This window comes from Kryptolebias marmoratus, linkage group LG11 (genome assembly GCF_001649575.2).
Source record: "Kryptolebias marmoratus isolate JLee-2015 linkage group LG11, ASM164957v2, whole genome shotgun sequence".
In the NCBI taxonomy this organism is placed as follows: Eukaryota; Metazoa; Chordata; class Actinopteri; order Cyprinodontiformes; family Rivulidae; genus Kryptolebias; species Kryptolebias marmoratus.
The window spans coordinates 3,678,029-3,703,640 of NC_051440.1; the positions used below are offsets into that span (position 1 = coordinate 3,678,029).

The following is a 25,612-nucleotide window of genomic DNA, read 5'->3' on the forward strand; positions in this document are numbered from 1 at the left end:
ATGCTTAAAAGCGTCATGTTTGGATGATTTCTCTCTGAAACTAAGAGTCCTGCACGGCAAGACAAGCGGTTTAAAAATATAAATATATATTTTAGTGTTTTCTTTTAAGCTTCATATTCACACAGTGTGACTCTTTGAAGCTGCAAGGCTGTGTTTGTGTTGGCTGGAAGAAGGGGTGCTCCTGCCCAGAGGGGTTTATCAGGCAAAGAAAATATTGACCGCCAACAATTGCACTTTGGCAGGGGTGGAGAGAGTACTAAAACAATGTACTCAAGTGAAAGTTACGCTGTTGAAATTTTACTCAAGTAAAAGCAAAAATAAGTTGTCAAAAATTTACTTTGAGTAAAGTTAATTAGTTTTTTTTTTTTTTTTTTGTTTTTCCCAGCAGTAGGGCGTCTTTCCTGTGGTGCACAAAGAACAAGACAATTTTTTTTTCTCAAATGAGCTTTTAAATTAAATAAAAAGCCTCATGATTAAATATGCATTTACAAAGTAAAACATGTCCACACATGATATTTAAAACACTTAGAGAGAATAAATTGTCATTTCAGTTCAGACCATCCCACAGCGCCTAATGTATTCAACAATAAAACGAAGCAGCTGGTAGAATAGGGCTATTCTGCTCTAGAGTTTGATTACAGTTCATTCTTGCTCACAGAGATATAGGAATATATAAACATGACTTTTAAAACAGTGGAAGGTATGAATTATTAAAAATTAGTTCAGGTGTCATGAGGTTCTGATGCTGGTCAGTGGATTACCACAGGGCTGGCCCATGAAGTGAGGTTAACAGTTTAGTTTTTAGTTTTCAGAACCACAGAGGAGGGTTTCTTTGAGTTTCTTTCTATGAATAAATGTAGAAAAAAAATCTGTGTTGTTGTTCTTTTGCTTTAATCCCTGCCTGCTGCTATAAGATTTTAAACAGATTGTCAAATAACACAAAAAAACTCCACTGTCATTTGAAATTTTGGTCAGTGTTTCACATTTAGACGCTGATCATATGTTGTTTTTTATTTTGAAATTTAACTACAACATAATATTTTTTCAGGGATATATTTTCATTTTATCATTTATTCTATAAAATGTAATTGATGTATTCCAGTTTTAGGTAAAATCATTCACTTTGACCATGAGAAACATGAGAAATTTGCTTGAAAACTTGAACCCACTCACATTTTGCACCAGAAAGAGAAGAAATGTGTGCATTTTTCAAAACATTATTATCAGAACTGTAATTTAAACTGATCGTACTGTCTTTAAAATAATGGAACTATCACTTTGACATTGAGAAAGCTGCTGATTCAGTGATTCAAAGACAGTGTTTCCCCATATAAATAAATACTCCTGACATGGAGTGAATAATCAGCTATGTGAATATAGCTGGTCTAATGAGATAAATACACTGTAATTACAGTTATCAAATAAATCAATTATTTTTATTTATTCTCAAATTTAGTATTAGTTTTCAACAAGCTGTTTGTTGTCATTAAATCTCTGACAGGGTACAGAGTTAGAATTTTTAATAACTAGTTAGCCTGCCAGCTACTAAAGAGCTAACCAACATTAGCGGTGGCAGGCAATGATGTCCGCCTGACTTGTTTTCACAAAGTCTCCTTTTAAGTTATGAAAGCCTTGTTTTAACTTCCAAAGCAAACAAACAAATATGTTTTAAACTCACCTCCACAGGCTGAGCTAACACAGCTGACAACAGAATGAAGCCGTTTCCTTCCTTTAACTTGAAGCCAGAGTGTCTCTTGAAGATGGCGGTCAGGAGTTCAGGAATTTATTTCATTATCTTGAGTTCAACTTCAACAAATGCCGAAGAAGGTTTAGCTCTCTGCCGGTTAACAGGTGACAAACCAACAAGTGAATTTCTGCTGAGTTTTGCTCCAGTTGACGAAGCGGCCTGCTAAGTGAGCGGAGTTTGTACATGATCTCTATGGGTTTATGGGTTTGTGAGTCATCATCACCTCTAGCAGCATCAAAAATGGGCTGACTGGTAAGAAACAGATCCAGTCACTGCAGGTAATAGGTACTCTTTTCTTTTGAAATTTACATGTTTACATTAACATTTTTTACTCAGAAACAAATGGAATTTCAAATGTAACAAAGTGCAATACTTGAAATATAACACACTCGAGACGTTGTAAAAGTACAGATTGGATTAATTTTCTTAAAAACGTACACAAAATTCAAACTCAATTACAGTAAATGCAATTCACTGCTTTCCACCTCTGCACTTTGGCGGCGTTATTGCTTTTCACACACATTCAGTACGGATAGCAGTCGCCGAGTGTGCTGGTTAGAAAATCGCAGCCATATTGACAAGCACATTGCTCCTCTGTGCAGGACTGCATGTCAGGCTCTGGTGTTTACTTTCTTATTTTATTGCATCAGAGTGCTTTTTGCAGACAGAACTATATAAAAGGGCTGAAGCGTGATGAGGGGGAGAGAAAAATGCACTCTTGTTTAGGTGAGATGCAAAAAACCCAAAGGAGCCTCTGAGTTTCCTCTAAATTGAGACTACAAAACAAACTGGCAGAGCAGCTGCTGGATGTGTGTGTGTGTGTGTGTGTGCATGTGTGTGAATGAGTTTTGCTCAATATGCTGTAGCATTTCACTGTCTAAGCCAGCTTGTGTGAATATCTGCAAATAGAGTACTTAGTTCTGAGTGTTTGCATGTCTTTAAAGGTAATAAACAAGGGCAACTTCATAAATAGTTTATGCAGCATTATTGTACTATGCTGCAATGAAGTTATATTTTGTGCTGTAGTTCCAAGAAAGGTTTATAATATTTCTAAGAAAACTTCAGCCTCAAGCAAAATCTCATTGCAAAATGCCATGTTCAGAGTATGTGGATGTGAATGATTCTCAGCTACTACCAATTCAATTTTTAGCTCAATATATGTGAAAATGACTGAGTGAAAGACGTTTTTGTGTTGGCTAATGTCAATCAGCTGTGGCAGCTAGCTGTGGCTCAGTGGTTACAGCAGTCATCCTCCAATGAGAGAGCTGACAGTTTGATTCCTGGCAGGAGGCACTTGTCGAAATGTCCCTGGGCAAAACACTGAACCCCTTACTGCCTCCGATGTGTGCCCCATCGGAGTACAAATGGAGTTTAAAGCACTTATTAGTCTCCATAGAATGATTAAGTCAGATTAGCTTTGTAGAGATTCAATGCTGTATGAATGTGTGTGCATGGGTAAATAAGGGCACAGATTGTGTTGTGAAGCGCTTTGAGTAGCTTGATTGGCTAGAAAGGTGCCATATAAGTACAGTCCATTTAGCATTTAAATTGGATTGACTCCAAAAGTTCATCAGATGGAGATGTACATCCAGTGATTGATAAAAATTTCATTGAAATTTGTCCAGTGATCCATTAGATATTTTGCTAACAGACAAACAGAGTTGACTTCAGCAGGTCACACAAAGATGAAGCAAAGATCTCACACAATGAGTAGCACTTGAGTATGTGTTGTGAAAGACACTTGGCTACTACTACCACACCAACTAGTTATTTTAGCAAAATAACTGTTAATTTGACTAAATTATAGCGATTGTTGTGTTCTTTAAGGTCAGTTGGCTATGGCGGTCATCATACTATGGATTGGCTCCAAAAGTTAATCAGTTCCAGAGATACATCAAATGATTGTTTCTGCAAAGTATTATCAAAGTTCATCCAGTTGTTCAGAAGATTTTTCTCTTTTTTTTTGCTAACAGACGAAGTTGACTTTTATCAGTTATTGTCAGAGTTTTAAATAAAGATCTCTTACAGTCTATAAACACTCAGAATTTGTGCTCAGCTACTACCACACCAAATTGTAGACCAATATCCATAAAATTGTCTGATTTTTAGTCCTTTTTTGTGTTTTTGAAGGTCTGTTGCTGTGGCAGCAATCTTGATTTGGGTTGATTACAAAGGTTAATTAGTTCTAGATGTACATTCAATGATTCTTCAAGTTTCATTAAAATATGTTCAGTTATTTATGAGATACTTTGGTAACAGACAGACAGACACATACACACACCGGTAAAAAGCATTTGCAGTTTGATGGTGAGCAATATAAATATTTAATATGTGAAATTTTAAAGAAACAAACAATTTTTCTTTTCATTATGATTGCCTCCAAAGAATCAGTTTGAGGTTATAACAAGTGTTAATTTCAATAAATTCTAATACTTAAATCACTTTCTGGACTTTCTTGAAGTATCTTCATGTATTCATTTGTAAACCTGTTTGTTACCAGAGCTGTTTCTCTGTTACTTTTCCACAACATTTTTAAGTGGCACACTCTAGAGAATTATATATTTGACATTCGGCAACAGCAGGGACTTGAAACAGCTTCAATCAAGGTGATCCTCCACATTCTCGTCTGTTAAAATGGCATTCCAGTGTGGGTGGATATTAAAGATTCATGCAAACAGCTGTTTTTTATCTGCAGGACAGCGCAGCTGAGGGCGTACATCTGAAAGCAGGGAGGCCTGGAGGAACAGAGTTTTGAAGAACATTGCATGCAATTAAGACTACTTACTTTCTGGAGGTCGGCCAGTAAGGCCTGTGCTGATCTGTAGAAATCAGGGCAGCCGATAGCTGATTTACAAAAGTCTGTTTGTTTGATTGTTTTTGGTTCCTAAAGGTAGAAACTCACTGGGCTGACTGTTGGAGATCAGTTGGTAAATCAAAATGACAAGAAAATAGGAAAATTTTCAGTTGCAGTCTCACTGAATTCTGAGCGCTTGTGACTAGTGAGTTGTGCGGCTGCCTTTTGCTTGGACAGTTTTTGAAAAGTCATGATTTACTTTGTGTACATGGTTTGCAAAACTGTATTAAAGGTCGTGCACATTAATTTGTTACCCACATTGTATCTGCCTCGGCCCATGTTGTACCCACTTTGGCAGCTGCATAACATTTATGATTTAAATTATACACTTTTAAAATGAAGATAGGCAGATTTGGAGTAGTTTTTATTAATCATTATTTATCATCACTATGGTTTTTCAGACCTGGACATTCTGGGCTATAGCCTTGGATGATTTCTGTCAGAGGTAAACTCACGTGCTTATGTCAAACTATAGTTCTAGCTCTTTGTAATTATGGAAACTCAGTTGATTAAGGTTTGGAAAGCCCTTAAACTACTTTGTGATCATTTTGAGGGGAAAATGGTTGCCCAAATTTTTTGAAAATGAGACTGCAAGCCTCTGTGACTCATGCAAAATTGAGAACCTTCTTGAAAGTTTCAAGACAGCTTGGAGAATCCCTGGCTAATGCAGTTTGCCAACTAGTCTCCAACAGTTTCAGCCCAGTGAGGTACTACTTTAAATATGACAGATTAATATTCATACACATAATTTTCTAAATGCAATGTGACAAAAGGATGTATTGTCAAGTGTTTTAAAGGGATAGATTGGAAACTTTCAAAAGGTTTGGATGTAACTATCCGTGGAAAGGTTATGAATAGTTAATATGTGTTGCTTCTGACCAGCTTCAGTCTAACAGACTGTGGGGTTTTTGGGTTTTTGCTCTGTTTTGGTCTTGTTTCATTTTTGTTTGGTTTTGTTTATCTTTTTGGTTTGTTCTGTTTGGGTTCTGTCTTTGTCCCTCATGTTTATGTTTCATTCACTCTTCCTCAGTCACTCCCTCAGTTCCTCTGCCACGCCCATCTCCACCTACCCATGATTATCCCCACACACCTGAGTCCACTTTCATCATCATCCTCTGTGTTTAAAACCCGGACATTTCCTTCCATACTCTGCTGGTTCATTGTTGTTTGTTTGTTGCTGATTGTGTCGTTCGTTTCTGTCCTGCCCGTTCCCGGTCCTGTCCTGATCTCCTGTGCCTGTTAGAATTTCTGTTCCCGTTTTAGTTTTTGATTTAGTTTATGTTTTTCTATTTTGTTTGCTGCCACGTCGGCTTTTTGTTTTGTTTTATTCTTTAGTTTAATAAATTAGTTTCCTTTATTATGAGTCTGCACACTAGATTCTTCTCCGTCATCTCCACCTCACATGACACAGACAGTCCAAACACAGCTAAAACCCAATTGGATTGCTGTCATCTCAGACCATCTTCAACCTCCAAACTTTCATAGATTCGCATCAACATTAGTTTACAAATGTTCACATTGCCATTAATTTTGCTTTACATTGCCCTTTACATGGAAATCTACTGTTATTTGCAAGCAACAATAGGGACAGCAGCAACTAGCTGTAGCATTTCTGGCAGGAATTTTATGTTTTGTCAAAATAACCTTATTATGTGAAACTGACAGCAAATTCGAGGAAGGTGTAAATATTAGTAGTTGCATAAACTGTACGTTTTTGAAGATTGGTTATGTTTTTAGGTTGGACTAGGTATTATTAGCCAGTTGATACAGTCCGAGTGGATTCACTTCCAAAACAGATTGTGGTACCTTAAAACAGTATTCAGTGATTCCTAACGACTCATGCAAACACTATTACTGAAGCCTTTATATTGCTGTCAGTTTCAAATGACATGCATATTTTTGTGGGAATATTTAGAAAGTCCTGCAGGAAGCGTCCCATGATGCACCAGATGTTTCACAGCTAGCTGCTGCTGCTGTTTGCTTTTGCAAATAACTGCAAAGTTCCACACAAATAACCCCTCAATGTAAAATTGACAACAGTGTAAAGATTTTTTAAATAATGTCTGCATAAAGCGTAAAGAAAGTTTTGGAGATTCAAGTTGTTTTAGGAAAGCAGCAAACCATTATGGTCTTAGCTGCATTCAAACTAGTCTTTAGCTCATCAGCCCATTGGACATAAACTATTTTTCCAAACTGAGGCCATTCAAAGAGCTATCTTAAACAGGTATTAATTGTTCATAACTTATCCACAAATCATTTTAAACTATTTTGATGATTCAAAAGATGGCAGAAAATCGCCTAAGTTAATGCGCCAACCAATCAGTCAATCTCCCTCTTATTTTATGCGAACAAGAAGTAATCACATGATCAACTTAATGGAAGCTACTAGATATACAGTCATCAAACAGACTATAGAGGTTCAAAATCCTACTATATTCAAGAAAAAAAACTGGAAAAAAATTTTTAACCCAAAGATATTTTACAAAAACAATATCCTTCATTTTTGCCTAGAATGACCATTTAAAGAACAGCGTGCTATAGGGTGAGTCTGCTACGACACCAGAATGAGATGTGTAAGCAGAAAAAGAATGAGCTGATATAGGTCAAATTAGTCATTTCCATACAACGTTTTGCCTGACATTTGCCCGCCTGTTGAGTTGTGAAGCAGCACACTCGTAGAAAGGCTTGGGAAGAAGGCGTGCATGTATTTAAGCTGACATTTTTAGGTTGTTGCACAATAGATACAGTGATAATGTATGATATTTGCCGACAGCAGCGCAGCCACTGAATGCAAAGGCCGAGTTATGAGTTTTCTGCATTAGGCACATACTGTATTCACAGCAAACGTGTTGCTGCCATTATTCGCTTCCCCCTCCTGAGCCCCCTGCGCGCCCTGACTCTTGTGTTTATGCTCACATTTGTTCTGTCTCATTTGCACCGTCGCTCCCCTGTATCCCGATGCACTCGTTCCTCCTTCGCCCCTGAGACGAGGGAGACCGAAGCGCGGTCGCAAAGAGCTTCATTAAAGCAGCGCTGAATTCTACACGCAATGCAAGTGTGTGTCTTGTCTCCTTAAGCTCCAAAACTACATGAAATGACCTATAAGGATGCAGCATGATAGCATTCTCCCCTCCTCTTAGAAAGGTCACAACCTCATGACAGGGTCACCGCAGTGACCATTTGGATGGTAAAGTGACAGGCTGATTGCCAATTTTACAGGCCCCACAAAGACTTTGTCTCTAAATCAAAGTGCAGCAAACTCAAGCAATATGACAAGCTCCAACCAAGCACCTTTTCCCCCTCCTTTCATTGTCAAAATTGCATTCTCAGTCACAGACTTCGAAGTGGGGTGGGGGTCCGGTTTTCACCCATCAGCACAAAGTCGCACCCGTATTAAAGCTGCCTCCCTTTCTAAACAATGCTATGGCAAGCTATTCCTGCTGGATAGTGCAAGAATAAGCAGACGATCTCCCTCAGAAATAACAGCTGGTTGTATTTTTTATTTAATTCTCTTTTTGATGGTGAGCCTGCATCGCTGCCCGTCACTCTGTGTACATCAGCAGCTGTTTGCCAACGCGCTCAGTCTCTGCCAGTCTACTGTTCTTTAATGATACTCATCAGCTCGATAAATGTATCATAATACAAACATAAAGCAGTGGGCTATAAAAGTTTATTGCCAAATTAACAGTAAGTTACTGTCAAAGATTGGTCGTATGCATATAGAAAAATGTACAATAATAACCTAAAAATGATACTGTAAAATTTAACATGTCATTTCATCCTAAATATAGTATTGAAAGAGCTGTGAAAAAAACTGTCATTTGTTTTACTAGCTTTATGTTGTCTTGATTAAAAATCTCTTGTGTAAATGTGTGCATTTGGTTGATAAGGGATTAAACTTGTTTGGGTAGTTTGAATACACAAATCTATTTTAGGTGAAATTTATTATCTGATTGAATTAAAACAACAAAATGCTTAATTAAATCTTCCTTTCAACATAACAAGTGTTTGTAGAAATAACTTTGTCTTAGTTAAACTGAAAACTTTGTTGTGGTGCAGTAGATAACAATACTGTATTTAACTTATCGTTCAGTTGTTCCACAGATCTCTCATTGTTGTTAACTCTTAACTTCTCCAAAAAGTGACATTCCAAAACGGTTTGGGATCCAGAAAAAAATGGCATAAAGGACGACCTTAAGATACTATCTCACTGGACTGTGACAGTTGGAAAGTAGCTTGACTCAAAACTGCAAGAAAATTGAAAAAAAGAAAAGTCAATTTTTTGCACAATCAAAGTCACTGCTTAAGGTAATTTGTTTTAGAAATTTGGCCACCAACATATTTGTTTTCCAGGTGAAGACCAGATCTGAAGGTTTGATGTTTATTTTATAAAACCTAATCATTTGGAAAACAAATATAGTTGGAATTCTATTTTTCTTTAATAAAAAAAAAAATTCTCATAAGAGCAAAAAATTTTTTTTTTTTTTTTTTTTTGCAACTAATACAGTTTATTGAAATGCCAAATTTTGTGATTTTCTTACCATTTAATTTTTCGCATTAGTCACTCAGAAATGGGGACTCCCTTTTTTTCCCAAATTTTACAGAAATCCGGAATAAAAGATTCTCTTTGACACTTGTTGAGTCTGTGTGGAAGTTATCCAGTTCTCCTAGGAGGCAGGTTTAAGACAGAGAGGGTACAAGAAAACAAAACTCTTCATCACTAAAGGAAGACAAATTTAACAATTTTTCCAAATCTGAGCATGGAAGAATTGATTTTTTTTTTCTCGCATGTAAACATCAGAGCTTTTCTGTGGATTTTTGGTATGGCACTATCTACGCCCACATTGTGTTTTTCCACAATCTGGGAACCCACTCAGCTCTCCAGATTTCTGTGTTTGGTGTGAGGAGAGGCTCATGAAGCCGGCCTCACAGGGGCCCACCGACGCTCGCGGACTCAGAGCAGCATCTTGCCCCAGAGTTAGTAAAGAGGAGAGGAGAAGTGGGGCGAAGACTAGGCGCCTAATGTCGATCTGTCATCAGCTGGCTGCAGATCAAAAGAGCAGCATTGGCAGGCGGAGCACAGAATACACCGGGGCCTCCGCTCTGCGCCAAGCTCCAGCTTCTCTGAGGTAGACGAGCACACGGGGGCCTGGCTCCAGGCGAGGAGTGTGTGTATCTGCTTCCCATGTGTATGTGTGAGTGTATTTCAGGGGGTTGGAGAGGTGTGGGCACATGCACAATGTCTCAAGGCAAAGATCTGGCACCATGAAAATGTCACCAGAATCTGAGAAGCAGAAAAAAAGAAAAGGAGAAAGCTTGAAGAGTAGAATGGAGAAAGTGTAATGAACAGACACATATGCTTTGGGAGGTGGGGGATTTAGAGACTATGGAAAGCAGAATGATTCTCTCGGAGTGGGAGACTGGGAGGAATGAAAATGATAGCACAAAGATGCAAGCTTTCTTTGTTGTGCACCTCGGCGGTGTCACTGTTCAGCTGTTGAGTGGATTCAAGGACGGGTCTAAATTGCAGCCTTCTGAGGTTAGTGTTTGCTTTTTTTAAACTTGTGATTCTGGCAGAATGGTTGAAAACATGTTGCACCTTTTGTTGATTGTCCAAACAACATGTTCCAGCTTGAAAATCAACCGAACCATTTCTGCTTTCTGATTCTGTGACCCAGTTTTTGGTGCAGTTGTAGAGCCTTCTGTTGTGGTCGAGCTTAGCCCCAAGACATTACTTAAGGCAGCCTCTGTGTGACCAAAAACCTCCATCCCTGGATCAACATAGTTGGTGCTCTGGTAGATGGAGATGTGAGGTACTGCTTTAAATATGCATCATTTACCACCAAAAGTCTACTACATCATTGATAATAAATGTGTGAAATCGCAGAGTCAGGTTTTGTTGTCAACAATTACGAGTCGTTTGTTTACATTCAAATATTGACAAGTACAGTCTCACCATGCAGTGGTTATTTTGTCGGTAAAATAATCCTCAGATGTAAACAGAGTCAGAAGGAGAACAATGGATTCAGAGATGCTAGGTCAAATAAGAAAAGGTAAAATTCTTCTGAAAAGAAACAGCGACTAAAAACTGTAAAGACGAGAGTCAAAGTAGAAGTAGAGTCAGTTTGGGAAGGAAATTGAATGTGGAGAGCATTAAAGAAAAAGTTGGGGCTAAGATGAGTTGCAAATGAGCTTAGATATTTGTGAACTCTAACTGACGAATGTATGTAACTGATCCCTAAATTTGGCTGTAAACAAAGGCCAGAAATAACACAATTTATGAACACAACTCTGATGAGTTTGAGCTGCATCAACCCCCAAGCAATCATTTGGTGATGTAGAAATTGTTAGAAGCATAAAAAATTCAAACCATAAACAATGAAAAATTGCATATTTTGACAACTTTTATCACTTTAAACAGATAATATTCAGTCAGGCACGTCCCACCAGGAGGAGGCCCAGAGGAAGACCCAGGACACGCTGGAGGGACTATGTTTCTCGGCTGGCCTGGGAACGCCTTGGGATTCCCCCGGAGGAGCTGGCCCAAGTGGCTGGGGAGAGGGAAGTCTGGGTCTCCCTGCTTAGGCTGCTGCCCCCGCGACCCGACCCCGGATAAGCGGAAGAGAATGGATGGATGGATTGATATTCAGTCAGTTGCAGTTTAGTGAGTACATGTTCAGATAAATACTTTGGAGTGACAAAAGAACACATTTGCTTTAAAGTAAGAGAGTCTTAAATTTCTCTGGTATTTGTCATTATCGCACATTTTTTATATACAGTATTTCAGCAAAAAACGTACGAGGGAGAATGGTGTGCCTGGTGTAGCGTGGAGTCAAAACGGGTTGCAAAAGTAGTCAAAAGGCATTTGTTTTTCATCTTGTTCTACAGTTCCTTTCAGCTCATTCTTTATAAAGTGGCATAAAATACATCAAATACTTGAATCCTGGTTGAAGAATAGTTTTATTTCATGGCATCTAATACTTTTGATCCTTTTCAACTTATGAGGGAAAAATATTTTTCTTTTCCTTTGTATTGCTGTTTTCCTTATGTAAGGATTCACATCCAAAATATGGGTTTTATGAAATTCTACCACGTTCTCAGAAATTGGGCCTCCTTCCCCTACCTCTTCTGCTATTCCCTGTCTTTAATTTGAGGTCACAAAGAACAGTGGTTTAGATATTTCACTGTGACAAGGGACATCTCTTCAGGAAGCCATACGTCATCAGTTGTTGCCAACTCCTTTTCTGTAAGGATGCTCAAAGTCAATATAGTTATCTAAAGTCTGACAGATATCAATACATTATATTTTATGCTTAGCCTCCCTTCACATTTGATAATGACTCGGCGAAAAAAAATCTATCAGAATGTGGATATCTGATAGGGTGTGATTGGTTGTGGAGAATTTTGAGCATGCACAAAACCTTTATTGTCAGGGTGTATCATTGTAGTGGCTTCTAGGTTAAGAGTGGGGCACCAGTGGCAGCTTATCTATGACATGGGGGTATACGTGTATTGTCATGACTTGGTCATGAAATATTTGAAGCAGGACTGGCCACTCTGTCCTCATTCGTAGGCTACAACCATGAGTATAAGAAGGTCATGGAAACAAACTAGTGCAGACATGACACTTGTGGCAGTATTCTCATGCTAGCGTGGCATGAACTTCTAGAGCACAGCTGCATCCTGGTGCAGTCTGAGGGAGTCATAGCAGGACAGAGCCCAGGGTGTGATGCAGTCGTTGACGCACGTGCTAGTATCATCTTGGGAATGTGCTGCTGATGTATAGATTATGGGGCTTAGTAACAAGACCAGTATTATTCATGTCGCTTTACTGTACACCTAATTAACTACACTTTACTGTGTGGTTAATATGTGGTATACTAATACTATAAGTCACATGTTACCATTTTTTTTAACATTCTGTCATCCTGATTGTGGACTAAAATTTTTGCATTCTCTGCAATCCATAAACTGATCCAGATTTACAATTCATTTATTCCTTTGCTTTTCTTTTAACCAAATTATCTTCATTAATATTTCTTTGAGTGAAACTGAGAAAAAAATAAATAAATAAGCATTTGCGTTAATTCAAGATGATGTGACTACACTTAAAAAAGGGCACCAGATTGAGGCCCTGTTCACATAACTCAATTAAAAAAAAAACAAAAAAACAGAGATTTTATGCTGAGATTTGCACCTTCTGAGATTTTGTTGAGAGAGCTGAATTTATATCTATGTGGATTTGGATTTTTATTGAGCCTTTAAAAAACAATGATATACCAGCTTGTTTTGCAGAGGCCTACTATCACTTTGTCTTTGAAACAGAAACAGACATTTTTATCATTTTTCTCTATGTCTGTTCCATTTTAATGTGACCTGTTGCTATTAAACTTTGTTTATGTGCCGAAATGGCTAATTCCTTAGGGAAGACTACAATTGTTTTGAGAGACTCTTTAGGCCAAACTAAGATTGTTCTTTCTTTGTATTTTGGTTTGTCACTTATGTAGATGTTCTCGTAGCTTTTTCCGTTTTTTTTTTAAATTCAAATAGACGGAGAAGAAAAACATAAACAAAGACAGAAATAACCATTTAATTGATCTGGAGTTGAACTGAATCATAAATAAGTAAGTAAGTAAGTCAGCTGTCCATGTCATGACATGGACAGCTGACTTACTTACTTACTTATGATGCAAAACAGATATATGTATTTTTGTATTTAAATGACTGCCTACATTTTAACAGACTTTTTCCTCAAACCCCACACTGCCAAGACTGTCGTTCTAGTTTGAATGAAATCAAAAACCATTTATATAAACATATAGACTATCAGTGCAGACTTCTTGGTGGCAAAGTCTTTCTCAGTTAGCTTATAACGTTGTGCAAAATGTCTTTTCTTCTAGTTTAGTTTCAGACTAAATACGTTTCAACTCCGACCCAGAACGACGTAGGCCTTTGTTGTATTATTGAGCTCAAAGACAGCCAAAGATAGTAGGATACATGTTAACAGTAAAGACAAAATGTGGTTATTCACACGGATAAAACATGAAAACCTCCCCAACAAAAGTGCATTTAGTTCTGCCTGTTTATCTCTGTAGCCTTAAGAGTTTGTAAGGAGAGTGACGCTGACATCACAGCCTGACCCTGCTAATCATACTCTGAAATGTTAGTTCAGAGGCACAGCAGAAAATGAGAGAAGATGTTTTTCTCTGTATTTGCTTTGTGGCAAGGTGTGAGAGTGTGTGTGTGTGAGCTCCCGCGTTTAGCCGAACTCAATGTCAAACCTATTTCCAAAGCACTGATTCAGCTAGTTGTGGAGATGTACCGCGGCGGTGCCGGTGCTAACCTTTAGAGATTACGGTGACATTAAAAGCTGCGTATGACGAGTGGGGGGACCTCAACCTCTCGGCGGCTCATCTGATGCAAATGTCCTCTCTCTCACCTCTATCAGCAAAAGTAATTACGGCAAACCACTGTGACATCTCGGGCTGCGGCAGAGAGGAGGAGACTACCAAGTTGAGGTCCTAGAAATACACCAATCTCTAGAGGTAAGAAGGAGACAATTATCTGTTTGAGTAAAGAGGGAGGAGTCCTCGAACCCTGGAACCCCCCCTCGCTTCTCCAATCGTAGTATATTTTGTGCTCCATCAATACAATATGTTAACACGTTCAGCTCCTAAGAGTCATATCTGTGTCATTGTTTTCTTCTTGGCGGTGGAGCTTCATTAATAATATGTCTGCAAATGGTTTGGCTCTGGATGTTATAATGCAGTTTTCCGCTCGCTGCACAAATATGAAACTGGCACATTAGTAGTCTCGCTGCTGTAGTAAGTCATAGGAAGTCAGTTAATTAAGTTCCTGAGAGAAACAAGCATGCGTAGAGACTCATCCATAATGTACGCGGAGACTTCATTAAAAAATAATTGAAGTTTATGATGTACTGAGATTGTGGTGTGGGCATTTTAAAGATTGTTTGACATGAGCTAAAGAAGGGCATGGTTCGTGTTCAAGCATCAAAACACACCTTTTTAATTCTCGTCTATACATGCAGATTCGAGGCACGTTAAAAAAAGATAATCAAAATCCAAACCAAGAGACAGTCAGCTCTATAGTCACAAAGTGGTAAATACTTAATTTTTCCTAAATGGCTTGTTTTGACAATCAAAAGATGTTTCTTTCATGTGTAATCCCTTTGTGTCTGCTAACTACAGTCTGCACAAAGCTCCTGACAGCAAAGGCAGACAATGTCAGGACAGTTGTTGCAACTCGTGGGTAAAGCAGCTTGCTTAAAGAACACAAGTAAAAATTCTCATGCAATTTTGTAAAAACAAACTTTTCATCATCAACTTAGGCCTATCAGCTAGCTGTCTGACAAGACAGAGGAACTTGGTGGCTGGTTGTATGTTGGATAAAATAGCAGGAACCTCCACATCACTTTCTCACACTTCTGTACTCTGGATAGTATTTGCAACAAGATAATGTGTACAAACATGTGAAGGCGGGGTGGTTTTGCATCCACGCTCCATTTCTGCCAGTGGTGGAGAAAGTACTCAAACAATGTACTTAAGTAAAAGTACAAATACACAGACAAAAATGTACTCAAGTAAAATTACCACATTAACATTTGTACTTAAGTAAAAGTAAGAAAGTACTGGCTTTTAAAACTACTTAAGTATTAAAAGTAAAAGTACTTGTCGACTGTATTACCTAAAGGCTAATACAATGTCCCTAAGTGTACCTATCGTATTTAATTTTAATACATCAGTAATGTACCATTTTAATGAACAATGCTGATGATTTGTTGCTTACAGCCAATGAAAACATGACATTTCTGATTAGATTACAGACAAATAAAAAACATAATGCAGACATGTGGGTCTAATGAAAACAGCCCCAGCTCCAGACAAGTTTAACAGGGGTGGTTACTCAAGTAAATGTAACAAGTACTAGACACTTTTGAACATAAACAACAACACCAGTAGCCTACAGGTTACTTCTTAACAAGCTCAAGGTGCTGTACTGGTATAGTCATCTTTTAGCTAACATTAGCTGTATCCAACAGTTTTACTCAACTCAGTCGGTTAGTTCAGGGGAAAAAAATGAAAAGTTTGCGTTTTGCTGGTTTGCTGCCATGATTCTAACATACTCCTGAGCCAGTGACATGCGGTGAGGTTCATGGTTGGTGAGGCACTGACTCATTTAGAGTCAGATTTACAAATATATAAACCCAAAAAGGTAGCTTATTCAATTGGCTGCTGGTTATTTCATATCTAATCAACGTTCTTCACACACACACACACTCTCTCTCTGTCTCTCTCTCTCTCACTCACTCACTCACTCACTCTCACACACACACATAGTAGTATTAAAGATAAGATAAGAAAAAACGTTACAATTACCGTTTTGGCAGTCCGATGGAGCAAAACAAAAATTAACGGCTGGCAGCAGTGCACGTGACCGTCACTCCCCTCTGCGTGAAAGGACAGCAGCAACAAGCGCCCGTTGGCTCACGTGCGCCTCCTTCAGTGCAGCAGAGTACTGCCTGCCTCACCCTGTGCCTTTTTACCGCGGTTTTATGTCCCATCAGCACGACACGTCCCTGACCTGAGCAGCTCTGCACAGCAGCAAATGTCCTTCGCTGCCCCACATTTGTAAACCCAGCTAGCGTCTTACCGTTTATGCTGCTTTTAAAGGCGGCTCGGAAAAGCAGTTTACGACGTGTTAACAACGGATTAAACCATTTTAACTGCTGAAAAAAGTGACAGAAGGCACAAATATGGGAAGTGCAGAAGCCTCTACTGTATCAAATTGATACAGGAATAGCAGAGAGTTGGCCACTTTAAGGTAAACTTGACCCAGTTATTTCAAATTAATCTTTTAAATAAGGCCATGGGTGGCGCTGGTCTTCTGGTTGTCTATCACCGGACTCCATTCCGGGTGTTAGTGATTCTGCAGGTGCTGCGTACTGCTTTGCTCTTCTTGAGGGAGGGCCTAATGGTTCTTTCTTGATTTGCATTGGTTCAGTGGACTGATTCCTCTCGTGCCATTGGATACTTTCAAACTAACGAACAAATCAAAATACCGAAATGCGACTTGGATGTAACGAGTAACGCAACGGTTTTGTAGAAATGTAGTGAAGTAGAAAGTACAGATACTTACTGTAAAATGTAGTGGAGTAAAAGTAGAAAGTATCCATCATTAAATCTACTTAAGTAAAGTACAGATACACGAAAATTGTGCTTAAGTACAGTAACAAAGTACAAAGTAACAAAGTACTTGTACTTTTCACCACTGATTTCTGCCTTTGTTATGTAACCAAAGAAAAGTACAGCACATATTCTGATGCAAGATCATGAAGAGAAAAGTTCAGAAAAGTTCAGTCTCATGTCCAAAACTCCACAGTCCAACACCAGAAAAACAGTTTACAAGCATCTTTACCCTGGACAGATTTCTAAAAGCTAAAAGCTCTCAACTGATTTAATAAGAATCCCTGAAAAAGAAGTGTTGATTCACCTATTTGGACTAAGAAGTGAGTAAAAATGTCTTTAGATTATGTAAAGTGCATTTGCCTGCACATTCGTACCATTTTTACAGAGCGACCTCACTACTCCAAATATGTTTTGATTAAAGCATTTCTCCCTTCTGTATGAAAAAACTCTCAAATGTTCCAAAAAACACTGAAATACCTCTGTGTTGCCAGCAGTGACAGTAAGGTCAGCATTAACAACACTTTAAAGAACAAAGAAAGAAAATTCTGAGCGTGATTAGTGGTTCTGCCAAAATAAATGAAGTTCAGTTTTTGTTTGACATGGTTCACCAGTTCTTTTTACCATTTAACTTTTTGACAATCAAATTTAACCATTTAACAATCGAAGTTTAATGGCAACAGAAAGAGTGAGCTAGACCGATAAAGAAAACAGTAGAAATGATGCCATTGTTGTTGGGGTCAAAAGCACGAGTGAAACACAAAGCAAATGTGGGCATGCACGTAATTAGCCACATTATTGTTATACTAGTATTTCTACTAGTCCATTTACACACAAGTTTTTTTTCTTCTGCAGTTTAAAGTTTTTTGTGTATTGTTGGTGTTTTTGATTGAGGCTTTTACCTGGCAGAGAGTCTCTACAGTCCCTCAGCTGACCCGGCTGTTCAGAGTCAGTGGGCTGCCATGGCCCAGAGCAGCTTAGGCTAACCTCTAACCCCTCTGGTAGTCACTTCTGCCTTTGCAGAAGAAGTCAGCTAGGCTTAGTGCCCAAGAGAGTCAACCTGCATAATTTTCTGTTCCTGTAGTGAGATCCCCTGCACGCAGAGTGAGCCTCAAGATCCATTATCCAACAGTTTCTTTTTCATGGTCTTTTAGCAATTGCTACATGTACTGTTTTTCAGTGTTAATGGAGTTGCTTTGAGTTTTTCTAATTTTATAGTGCAATAAATTTTGTCAAACATCTTATTATTGACATTGTTTAGCCATTCTTGAATTTACAAATTCAGAATAAGGGATGCACTGATACCAATATTAGTATTATGCATTAGTTTCAATACTGTTTGTGTGTACTCATACTTGTACTCACAAAAGTGTCCCAGTACTACAGTATCAACATCACTTTACAACCGCATGACATTCACCTCTCAATTGAGCAGCCATGTGGTGTTAGGTTTTTTTTTTATTATTATTATTTTAATATATCTGAGTTATCTGTCTTGATCCAGATTATGGATAGTATCCAGTGTTGTTTCTTAACCACCAATATAGACTGCCAGAAGAAGCAGCCATGTAAAGGTATTTCAAAATGAATGATGATGTCAAACATAGAGCTGACCAGGAGGGATGAAATCTAGCACAGTAAACACAAGCAATTTTTTAAACCATCTCAAAAAATCAAATAGTATGCCAAGTTCAACGGGTTTACTAAAGGAGCAGTAAGTAATTACAGTGTCTCAAAAGGGCAGATCTGCGCACAAACATCCCGACAATCCCAATGCTCACCAATGGGTGCTTTGGGAAAAGACTGCTGTCTCAGCTCTGGTTGTAGAGTTAACACAAAAGGCTCCTCTGATTTTCAAACACGTTTTCAAAGTAATTGACATGTAACAACATTTACTAGTGCTCATATCAGTACTTGGTATCAACAAGTGTCAACTTTTGGATTTAGGCTCAGTTCACACGAGAATGGCAGTTTAGGAGCACCAAAACAATGTTTTTTGAAAAAGGGTTTCAGAGTGCAAAAAGCTTGATATGATAATGTTGCATTTTTTTGTCAAAAACCAAACTTCAACCTTTTAAAAACAATGATATCAGAGTCACACTTCTTGCCTAACCTACAACCCCAAGCATGATAACAACACTAATGACAGGTTACATGTTTGCGTTTGAGTAGCTAGTTGCTCTTGTTTAATGTGACACAAAGTAGAAGTTCCACTTTGTCAGCCCAGCGTGATCTGCATGAAATTTGTGCCCTGTTTCTCGTTTTTGGTATATTTTTTTGGGCAGCATTACAGCACCATATAGAGGCCTGGCATAGGTACTACAGTGTTTGGGTTGTTTTCTGCGTTTCTGTGTGGATAACGGCAATTCTAAAAACATTGTTGTGTTTAGGATGATATTTTTAGAAATAGCCAAACAAAGATTGCTTTGGATAAACACCATTTCCATGTGGACATGGCTTTGGATTGATGCAGTCTCTGGGATGTTTAGTGTTACAAACTGGCAACTGCAAGAGTCACACGTTCTTTTGGTGAATCAGGGCCTTAGTGTGCGTGCTTCAGTGTGAAGCTTCCAACTGTTAATACTAACAGTAAAATGAGGTTTATTATTAAAAAAGAAATAAAGAAAACAATTGTTGTAACCAATTTTAAAAAGAAATGTAATCAAGCCACGTTTATTCTTTCTGGACAATAACAAGGTTAGAAACGAAATTGTGACTATTTTCCTTTCAACCTAAAAGAGAATTAATCAAAAAGCACAAATGTAGAAAATATGTTTCTTAAAAACAGAAATTAAAACAGCTGACATGTTTCAATTCTGTGCTATATTCTGCATTCAAGAAATGGGGTTATGTAGAAACTAGAAGAAAATAATAACTGCAGCCCAGATCGAAACTGTAAAACACAGCATATAGAGTTTCGGCTCATGCCCATCCCTTGTCGCTGCTTTAGAAGGATCTTTTACAAAAGAGAAGCTGTAAAAGCCAGATGAGGTGCCAGAGCTCAGTGAGGTCAAACTTAGACACACAAAGCAGAAAATGATAGCCATGGCAAATGAGTGGATCAAGGAATAGCTTTATCACTAAAGCCAACAAAGGCTTAAAAATAATCTTTCATTTTGGCTTTCTTTTTTTTTTTTTTTTTTAATAAAGCACATTTTGTGCAGATGAAAGCAGTATTTATGTAAATACAGACTGAGAAAGGTCAGTTGAAAAATATCCCCAGTCATAATATGTGTACGTAATATGTTATTAAATGTGCTCAGAAGTTGATTGTGCTAATTTGTCAAGATTTATTTATGATCCACATTTTATGCATAAAGCAACAGAAAGTACTCTCTATTCAAAGAAGATATAAAAAACACAATTGGAGAATACTAAATAGTACGAATGCAAAATGCATACACACAATATGAGCATTACATAAAAGAAAGTAAAAAATATTCTAATTTATAATTAAGTAATATATTTTATATTTTGAGGTGCAAGGCCATTTAAAGCTTTGTATACAGCTAATTTAATTTTAAAATTAATTCTACTTTCAATGGGTAGTCAGTGCAAAGATCTAAGAACGTCAGTAATCTTTTCAGTATGCAGCTGCATTTCAAGTCAACTTTAGTCTGTGTACAGCAGATTTTGGGAGGCCAATTAAAACACGAGTTTAACTTGCAATAAATGCTTGAATTAAAGACCCAGAGTCAGATTTGAAGTAAAAAAAAAACAACTTTACCATCATATTTGTTAAGATGAATAAAAAACTATTTATTAATATATAATACTTAGGCCAAATCCCATTACCTAATGTTACCCCTACATCTATCTACACCATTGACATTAATAAAGCTGAACTAAGTGTCTCTCCCTCTTCTTTTGTTAAAAATTGAAGCCAAAATGTCTGTTTTTATGGCTTACGACATGTTGTATTTAATATGAGCACTGCGCACAGGGATGTGGGGCTGTACCCGTCTATACACCCTTCTTACTCGGTAATAGGCTGTGACCCTGTTGATCACAGTGTAACATGACACTTTTTTAAAGCCTTAAATAACTAATTGAGAATAATTAATTTAAAGATTGCTTATTTTAACGTACAGCAGGAAGGTAAGAGCTATGTGAATCAACAAATTAACACCTGAAAACATTTTTTTTTTTAATTTTTTAGTTAGGAAAATGTCTGTTATTTACATGAAAGGGATGGACATAAAAATTGTAGCACAGCCAGTCAGACCATGGTGGCCTCAGTGTCTGACTTCTAATCCTGTTTCTGGTTCCAATACATCTCACTTTTTGATCCCTTTATTTGAAGTCACCAAAGAAAGTGGTTAAAATGTTCCACTATAAATTTGGACACCCCTTCAAGAAGCCTCTACACCAGTGAGTCTTAAACTCTAGACTCTGATCACAGCCAAGACCAAATAGCAATTCAGTCCTTACCCGGCCTGCACATTTTTTGAAGAATGCATTAATATAATTAAGTATATGTCCTTTACATTGACAATGTAACCATAGCAATATTCACAGCCAGCATGATGCAATTTTGATATTTTGATGCTTCAGTTATTCGGCTTCATGCCAACATTAGCACATTAGCTAAAGGCTAAAGGACATTCATGTGAAATCCTGCAGGTATGAGTGTCTGAGACCAGTGTCCTTTTCTAGGTGTCATTGTGAGAAAGGCAGCAGAAAAGGTTTTACATCATTTTGCCATGGTTTTATGTTACTGCGCTGAAGGGTAGATTTAGAAAACTGAGTTTTCAAAGGTGAGTGGACAGAAAAAACTGCATTGTGTCCCAGTGCAGCATAAAGCTCATGTTACTAATTTGCTCACAGACATTTGGAGTCATAAAAAACACAAACACCTCTTTTACCGAGGTTTAGGGAGCTCATTGAAGGCAGACAGTACCATTTTTCACACCAGGTTGTTTTGTATTTCAACTGCCTTAGGGTGTCTGTAACTTTTACCTCAATCATTTTGGTGTTAGTGTTTTCTTGCCTTTGAGTTCAGTTTATTTAACATGTTTGTTTTTTGGTAAAAACAAAGGCATTGTATTGATTGATACATGATATAAAATTAAGGTAATCAAGTCTATGTCATTATTCTTTTTATATGAATCTACAGCTCTCATTATGCCTTACTGTGCTGTCCAGAACCTTTGACCTTCTCTAGAAATCAAATTTGGACCTTTGACTATCAAGTGTGACAACCCGTGCGATACACCATCAGTTGCTGCCTATTTCTTTGATGTAAACAGGTATATTGCCACATATGCCCACATATACAGGTGGGGTGTGTTAAATTAACTTGCATCACATTTCGGGATAAAATGATATTTTTAATGCTTGCTAATAAAGTAGAACATCCATCCATGTTTAACCATTTGTTTGTGCTCAGGTCTCAGAGGCAGCAGGTCAGGGAGACATGCCTCTCCATAATGACACTAAACCTACAACTAGTTGTTGTGATAAAATATATATATATATATATATATATATAGACTCCTGATCAGAATCTTAACACCAGTCAAATAAATTGCAAGAATTTGCATTTTGCACTATTGGATCTTAAGAAGGTTCTAAGTAGAGCTTCACAATGTTAAAAGAAGAAATCAGCGTAAGAGACAAAAACTTTTGAGTGGGGAATTAATTGAAAACTGCATTTACACTCAAACATGATTTTTTCAGCTGATCAAAAGTTTAAGACCATAGCTAAAAAAAAAAACGAAAACCCCCCAAAACAGAAATCAAAGTGTCAAAAAAAAAGGGACTCAGTAATGAATAGCTCCACCAATCTTGTTGATGACTTCAAACAATCATTTAGGCATGCTTGATGCCAGTGTTTCCAGGAGGCTAGTGGGAACGTTGCTCCAAGTGTTGAAGATGGCTTCATGAAGGGCATCCACTGTCTGGAACTGATGTCCATTTTTGTAAACTTCCCTTGCCATTCATCCCCAAATGTTCTCAATTAGGTTTAGATCCGGGGAACATGCAGGATGGTCCAAAAGAGTGATGTTATTCTCTTGGAAGAAGCATTGTGAACTGCAGCATTGTCCTGTTGAAAAACCCAATCATTACCATACAGACGAGGGCCCTCAGTCATGAGGTGTGTACCCCTGAAAAATCTTTGTTTGAAGAGGCAGATAGCCCTAACCCTTCTCCTTCCCCATATCACAAGAAGAATTGGGACCCCCTTTCACTTCTTTGTTGAACATAAGACAAGTGCTGAAAATTATTGGGAAGATGTGATTTGGGATTTGGCCTTAGATTGGAGAACATCTTAAACATTAGCCATGCTGATCTGCGAGCTGAAATATTGAATCATCTTTCAGGTGAAGCATAAACTTAAATATTAAGAAAAAGGAGTTACATTTTTTTTATTCTAAAGGGCACTCTTCAAATTTAGAAACACAAAGAAAAGCTACACTCCTTGCAAATTAATGGTCAGGGCAAGACTGTGTTGCAGCTACTGGGAATATGTCTGTACAAAATAACTTTTTCTCCTGCTGCCAAAAGGCAACAGCAAACAACGTTATTGTTGCTCTTCTGTGTGTGTATGTATGATATCAAAGTATCTCATGAACCACTGGATAAATTTTAATAAAACTTCTTAAAAGTAATCATTAGACATACTCCACAGCTCATTAGCTTTTGAAATCAACCCAATTCCAAATTGCTGCCACAGCCAACTGACCTGAGGAAAAAAACACAAAAATGGCTGTAACTCATTCAATTTTATAGATATTGAGCTTAAAATTTGGTGTGGTAGTAGCTGAGATTCATTCACAACACATACTCTGAGCATGATATCTCGTGATGAGACACCACGTGACGTTATTTTTATTATTTTTACCGAAAGGGCTACAAATCCATAATCTCTTAACATATGATGATTAATTCCAGAATTAAGTAATATTCTGCTTTTTATTGATTGCTGTAAAATTGTAGAGAATGCCAAGAACAGAAGAAGTGTTAATTTCCTGCATAAACATAAATGGATCTTTTATGGATTTTAAACATTCTTGCTCCCCTTTTGCTCGTCATTTAATTTAGACACCAGATTAATGTTAGAGAGAAAAGTGTTTTCAGTGTAATTTACTTTTTTGCAAGTGAGTAGTGAATTTCTCATGTTCAGGTTTTTAGTTCAAAACAAAAACCTTGCAGCATTAATTCGAAGTGTGTACTGGTTGGTAAAATTGGGGCCATCATCTTGTTGGTGCAATTAGTTATTGCACTGAAGGAGGCAAAGTATTCCATTCATTATGTGAAAATATGGCTATCGTGAAGGAGCCTCTTGAATTATAATGAAGAAGGCCCCTTGATAACCATGAATTCACCAATTAAGGTTCTCATATAACATAATTATATGCATTTCAATGACTAGTTTTGCAATAGAAACACTTGCTTTTTCCTTCAGTTTCAAGGAGATTTCCTGAATGCAGTTGAAGTAGTAATTAAGATAATTAAAGCTTTTGATGTTCCACATATAATAGGAGGCAGAAAAAAAAAAGTTGTAATAAATTTTAGGGCTTTGTCCTCTTTGGTTCCCTCCTTTGCTCTCGTCTGGTTCACTTTCCAGAGTTAATGACTTTGTTTTCTTTGCAGAAACCAGAGCCACAACATGAGAAGAAACTCAGCAATTTCTTCTTTTTTTTTTCATTTTTGTCTTTTTTACTTTGTGCCCCTACATTGATGTATTTTTCGACACTAGTTCTTTAATGTTGTATCCTAAAATATGTACCACTTAGCCCCATCTGACCTGCAAAAGTTCAGTTGTCTAAAGATACATGAACCACAAGTTTCAAAGTGTGTGCTTTTAACAGAATTTTTACTCTGACATGGCCTTATTTCCATTTTAACAAAAGACTTTGAAACATGACAGCTATTTTGAAGCAAGACGTAATATCTTCTTGAGATCAGCTGAATGCATGTGCCTGCATTATGTATGATGTATGTGTGAGAAAGAAAAAGAGAGACAGCAGAAAGAGGTGGGAGAGCTCCCTGGCCAAGCTTTTATCAACCTTAAATGCACCAAAATGAGTCTTGGGGAAAAGGAAGCTCTGTGACTTTTGAAGAATTAATAAGGCTGTCTCATTTGAATGTGTCTTGTGTCGCGAACAGCCTGTGGAAGCCCAAGTTCCACACTTTCCTGACAGGGTCTTTGATGATTGCTGATAACGTACAGCGACTCCCAGGGAGCTAGGCTTCCGACAATGGGGTAACGTTGGTAGAGGCTGGCTTCACTGATCCCGGCTGAGCTTCATTATCTGGCCACTCTCCAGCTAAGCAGTGCATTAGGTATTCTTGAGACAAAGCTTTAGGGACATAATGCATGTCCATTGTCTTGGGCTTCTAGTAGAGGAAATCTTGTCCTTTGACGTAAGTCTCATTTACTTACCAGACTGCCTCCTTTTCACTTGAGTCAGTTTGCAACTTTCTGGAAATCTTTTAGCATTGTTTCCATGTTGTGACTAGAAGCATGGGCACAGTTAATATTAAAAAGACAAAGGAGAGCATTTTAGGAACAACCATCACTAGCTTAGCCTTCGATTGTTAACGCTTTGATTGTTTCAGCTCCACATCAGTGTGTCCTCATCTTGCATATCCTTATGCTCAATTGCAACAGTAATAAAGAAATTACATGCTTTCAGTGCATTTGCAACTTCAGACATATCAAGATCAAGTTATTCTTTATTGTCCTCTGTGTCCTCTCTGGCTTGGGCAATAGTGATATATACAACACATAGAGGAATATGCAATATGCAGAAGACGTACATTGCTGTTGACAACAACAAACTACAAAGAATTTAAGATATA

The 25,612-nt window shown here is 37.7% G+C and overlaps 1 protein-coding gene across 3 annotated transcripts in view; it reads left to right on the forward strand.

The window, feature by feature from the left end:
- mgat4c (mgat4 family member C) overlaps nucleotides 1-25,612 on the forward strand; it is a 181,379-nt gene that overhangs the window by 92,445 nt on the left and 63,322 nt on the right. The window contains exons 1-2 of one of the 3 annotated variants that reach the window (XM_017430237.3): nucleotides 11,127-11,265; nucleotides 14,050-14,146. The exons of 1 other annotated variant lie outside the window; for it this stretch is intronic. The gene's annotated coding sequence lies outside the window, so the exon portion shown is untranslated. Of the gene's footprint in view, nucleotides 1-11,126; nucleotides 11,266-14,049; nucleotides 14,147-25,612 lie in introns of those variants that run through there. One more of the 3 variants, XM_037978354.1, reaches the window with a different exon arrangement.